The 5460-nt window shown below is 41.8% G+C and overlaps 1 protein-coding gene across 1 annotated transcript in view; it reads right to left on the bottom strand.

Annotated features, from left to right (window-relative positions):
- LOC102496850 (tubulin alpha-1A chain) overlaps positions 1-5460 on the bottom strand; it is a 40410-nt gene that overhangs the window by 23113 nt on the left and 11837 nt on the right. The gene's annotated exons all lie outside the window — the stretch shown is intronic.

Here is a 5460-nt window from a genome sequence, read left to right as displayed (position 1 = left end):
CCAAGGGCCTTTGGCCAAAGGCCAACAAGGCCAAGGCTCAGACCAAGACCCAGACCAAAGCCCAGGCTTCAGCTGCAGTTCCATCTTCAGTTCCAGCTCCGGCCCAGGCTCCCAAAGGTGTCCAGGCCCCCACAAAAGCCCCGTAGTAGAGGCCTTTGCCAGTATGAGGACAGAAGGACTGACCCCCGGGCTGCTCTCTGTGTGGGGCTGGTGTCCTCCTGTGCTGTGTGTACGAATAAACCTGAGGCGAGGGGAATAAAAAGAATTATTTATTTATTTACTACTATTATTATTTTTTTAACATGAATTTTGGCAAACAAAGGCAGTGAGAGAGAGAGGGAGATTAAGAAAGCAAGTCACTGGTCTGGGACGCAATCCGTGATTGGCCATGTGGGAATTCTAGCACCTTAACCATCATACCCCCTGCTGGCCCCCCAACATATAATCTTTAAAAAAAAATTGCTAGAAGATACATGCCTATACTGGAGAGAGACAGGTGGGGGAGGGGTGAGAAGGCACTCCCCATGGGGGATGGTCATATCATAATGCCTTTTCTATTTCTCCTTTTAGAATTTTGGCATATATGCACACGTGCCCGGCATGTTTTTCAAGCTGTCAGATCTGCTACTCAAACCACACAGTCAATTATATGAAACCTACCTGCCTTAACCACCATGCCACCAGCTGGCCCCCACAAATATAATCTTAATAACAGTGCTGATAATATCTATCAAGAATACACTGAAGAGGGGCCTGCAGGTGACGTGGTGGTTAAGGCACTGGACTCCCACATAGCTGACCATGGTTCAATTCCTGGACCTGGTGGCTTGATTTTTCACTTTCCCTCTTTTTCTCTCTCTCTCTAGTCAAATTAAAAATAATAATAACAGATAAAAATTGATTAAAAAATTCTTAGAAAAAAAAAAAACACTGAAAAAAGGTAATATTTATGAGGGAAATCCCAAAGAATTTTTAGTATTTACTCCTCCAGATTGCTGGTTGTAATTGTTTTGGAGAATCTGACAAAAACAGTGTATTCTCTTTCTAGATGTGTGTGTAAGCCATGTTTCAGTTTTTTATTACTGAATAACCAACCACCTCAAAACTTAGTGACTTAAACAACAGTTATTTGTTATTTATTATGATTCCAAATGGTGTCATCTACCTCACTCATGCAGCTGCATTCGTTTGGGAGTCGGTGAAGGCCAGAATGTCTAGAATGATCTTTCACATGTCTAGGGCCTTTGTATTGGCTGTTCCATGGGGTGTGTGATTCTATTCCACCTGACGTTTGTTTCTCTCCACATGGTCTCTTATCCATCATTAATCTACCTTGAGCTTCTTTAGATGGTGGCTTACTTTTAAAAGAATGAAAACAAAGCCGCCAGGCTTCTTAAGGGCTTAACCTGGATCTGACATGGCTTCTCCTCTGCCATATTGTATTAGTCAAAGTAGTCATGGGCCAAGGAGAGAAATAAATTCTACCTCTCTACGGGAGAAGTACCCTGTATTTATAAGGATAAGAGGAATGACTAGTGGCTATCTGGAGAAAATCTATCATGAGCATGTTCACACAGAAGTTTGCATATAACTTTCAATGAGTTCAACAACCCACGAGAACTGTTTATGCTTTCCTGGGTGTTGGGTTAATAACTCTGCTTTAAAACATAAGCCAAAGGGCCAACAGGTGGCATGATGGTTGAAGTGCTGGAGTTCCACATGGTTGACCGCGGTTTAAGTCCTGGACCTAGTGGCTTACTTTCTCACTTTGCCGCTCTCTCTCACTCTGTCTTGCTCTGGTGAGCACACATGCCTTATACCAAACTTAAAAAAAATAATAAATTAAGTAAATAATAGGGGCCAGCAGGTGGCAAGGTGGTTAAAGGTGCTGGATTCCTACATGGCCAACTGCAGTTTGAGTCCCAGACCTGGTGACTTGCTTTCTCTCTTTTCCTTTCTGTCTTCCTCTGTCTCTCTCTGGTCAAATTAAAAATAATAATAATAACAGGGGCCAGCAAGTGGCCTGGTGGTTAAGGCAGCTGTACTCCCACAATGGCTGACTACAGTTCGAGTCCTAGACCTGTCAGCTTGGTTTCTCACTTTCCTTCTTCTGTCTCTCTCTGGTCAACCTCATAAAAATAAAATAAAATAAAGACAATAAATAAAATTAAATAAAATAATTCTTTTATGGGCTGTCAGGTGGTGGGTGTTTAAGGGCACTGGACCCCCCACATGGCTGACTGCAGTTTAAGTCCTGGATCTGGCAGCTTGCTTTCTCACTTTTCTTCTGTCTCTCACTCTGTCTCTTTCTGGTCAAACTAAAAATTTAAATAAATAAAGTTAAATAAAATAATTCTTTAAAAAGTAATGATTCTTTTTAAAAATTAATAATAACAGATGGGGTTGCTGGCAGGTGGCATGGTGGTTAAGACAGCTGGACTCTCTGATGGCTGATTGAGGTTTGAGTCCCAGACACTGCGGCTTGCTTTCTCACTTTCCTTCTCTCTTTATCTCTCTCTGTTCAACTTTAAAAAACTAAAATAAAACAATGACAATGACAATGAATAAAATTAAATAAAATATTTATTTAGAAAATGAAATTAAATAAACCTTTAAAAAAAACCCCAAACAATAAAAAAATTCATTCATTTATTTTAATTTGACCAGAGAAAGACAGACACAGAGAGAAGGAAAGTAAGAAAGCAAGCCACCATGTCCAGGACTCGAACTGTGGTTGGCCATGTGGGAGTGTCCAGTGCTCCAACCACCATGCAATCCGTCGGCCCAAACATTAAAAATATATGTATAAACCGCAACTAGCAGTTGGCATAATGGCTATGTCACTGGACTCCCATGCAGTCAACCGCAGTTCGAGTCCTGGACCTGGTGGCTTAAACTCATGCTAGGTGCATATGCATGCCCAAGATCCTATGAGAAGAATGGAGGAGAAGGGAATGTGGTGTGGCCATACTCACCGGGGAATGATTTCTCCCATTTTGTCTCTCTGTCTCTTTCTGTCTCTCCATCGAGCATATGTATATATACACACACACACACACACACACACACACACACACACACACCAAGATGGGCCAGCAGATGGCATAGTAGTTAAGCTGCTGGACTCCCACATGTCTGATGATGGTTCAAGTCTTGACCTCTTGGCTTGAAACTCAAACCAGGCGTGTGTGTGTGTGTGTGTGTGTGTATGCGTATGCCCAAAATCTGGAGAGGAGAATGGAGAAGGGATTGTGGCATAGCCATATGCCCTGGGGAGTGATTTCTCACTTTCTTTTTTTTTTTTGGAGAGGTTTTTGCTATAGGGCACGTGCACTCACTAGAAAGTCAGAGAGAGACAGAGAGACAGAAAGCGAGAAATCACCCGCCCAGGGGAGATGGCCGTGCTGACATACCTTTTCCTCCATTCTCCTCTCAGGATCTTGGGCATGCATGCACATACTCCCAGCATGAGTTTAAACCACCAGGTCCGGGACTCGAACCATGGTTGGCTACATGGGAGTCCAGCAACATAGTCATTATGCCAACTGCTGGTTCCTCTTTCTTTTTCTTTTTAAAGAATTATTTATTTAATTCTATTTATTCATTCTTTTATTTTTAATTTGACAGAGAGAGACATGGGGCGGTGGGAGTGAGAAAGCAAGCCTCAAGGTCCAGGACTCGAACTGTGGTCAGTCACATGGGAGTATCCAGTGCCTTAACCATCACGCCACCTGCTGGTCCCTGATTTCTCACTTTCTATCTCTATGTCTCTCTGGCAAACACATGTGCCTTATGGCAAAACTCTCTCACCTCCCCCAAAAAAATGGAAAAAGAAAAAAATATATAAACCAAGAGTGCCTTATCCCAGGAATCCAATGCATCATATGAACAAAGGAGAATACCTACATGATCACTTTAGTAGATGCAGGCAGAAGAACAATTTTATACAATCCAGTGTCTGTTAATCCAAACAAACATCTCAGCAAATTAGGAATAGATGGAAACTTCCTCAATCTGATGAGCATCTATGAAAAACTGACAGCTAACATCATATATCTGCCCTCACCATCTCTAGTCATCAAACATGAATCCCTGCTTTATGTATTCTGAATTCTATATTTAAATTGCATCCAGGGCTGGCTCCATGGCTTGGCGGTTAAGGCAGTCAGACCCTACATGGCTGATCACATGGTTCAAGTCCTGGACTCAGCAGTTTGAGAAACACACTGGGCACATGTGTACGCATGCCCAAAATCCTCAAAGAAGGGAGAGATGGAGAAGGAGGGATTATACTGGGACCATTCCCCAAGAAAGTGCTTTCTCCTCTCTCAATCTCTGTCTTTTTCTGGTAAACACATGTGCCCACTGGAAAATTAAAAATAAAATAAAGTGTTTTAACATTATGTAAATTCTCATTTAAAAAATTTTATTTATTTTTTTGTTAGAGGTTGCATGCATTCATGAGAGGGAAAGTGAGAAAGCAGCCACCGTGAAGAATGGTCACGCCACAATTGGTGGTCGCGCCGCAATCCCTTCTCTATTTTTCTCCCCTTTTGAGATTTTGGGCATGCAAGCCCAGTGTGTTTCTCAAGCTCCTAGGTCTAGGACTTGAACTAGTTGGCCGTGTGGGATCCAGCTGCTATAAACATCATGCTACCCACTACCTGGCCCTAATCTCTTCTGTTTTATTATTGTATTTATTTATTTTTGCCAAAGGGACATGTGTGTTCACCAGAGAGAAATGGTGAGGGAGAAAGTGAGAAATCACCCCCTGGGGGGATGGCCACACTGTGATCCCTTATCCTCCATTCTCCTGGGATTTTGGGTACACATGCACACATGCCTGGCATGATTTTTCAGGCCACCAGGTCTGGGATTTGATCCATGGCCGACCATGTGGGAGTCCAGTGCCTTAACCACTGTGCCACCTGCTGGCCCCGTGATCTTAAACAGTTTTTTTTTAATTGCCAGAAGGCATAGATGCTCACCAGAGAGAGACATAATGATGGAGAGAGGGAGAAGTATCTCCCACTGGGGTTTGGACATGGTACAATCCCTTCTCCTCCATTTCTCCATCCTATCAGCATTTTGGACTTGCATTCATCTGATGTTTTTTTTTTTTTTTTCTTTTTCTTTATTTCTTTTTTAGTTTATTCTTTGATATGTTTTTCAAATTGCCAAGGCTGGGATTCAAACCTTTGTCAGCTATGTGGGATATAGCTCCCTTATCTACCAAGTTCCAGGGCTGGCTTTATACAATATTTATCTTTTTTGTGCTTATTTCACTTAGCATAATGTCTTTAAAGTTTAATCTATTTTACAGTATGTGTCAGAATTTAATTATTTTTGAATTATTTAATTTTTTAATTATTATTATTTTATTATTACTGTTTAAAATTTTCCTATAGAGCACATGTGCTCACCAGAGAGAGAGACAGGGAGAGAGAGAGAGAGAGAAAG

The sequence above is a fragment of the Tupaia chinensis genome, unplaced genomic scaffold (genome assembly GCF_000334495.1).
Source record: "Tupaia chinensis unplaced genomic scaffold, TupChi_1.0 Scaffold145652_1, whole genome shotgun sequence".
NCBI classification, from domain to species: Eukaryota; Metazoa; Chordata; class Mammalia; order Scandentia; family Tupaiidae; genus Tupaia; species Tupaia belangeri.
The sequence above is the reverse complement of the archived record's forward strand: the minus strand, read 5'-3'. Positions and strand labels throughout refer to the sequence as shown.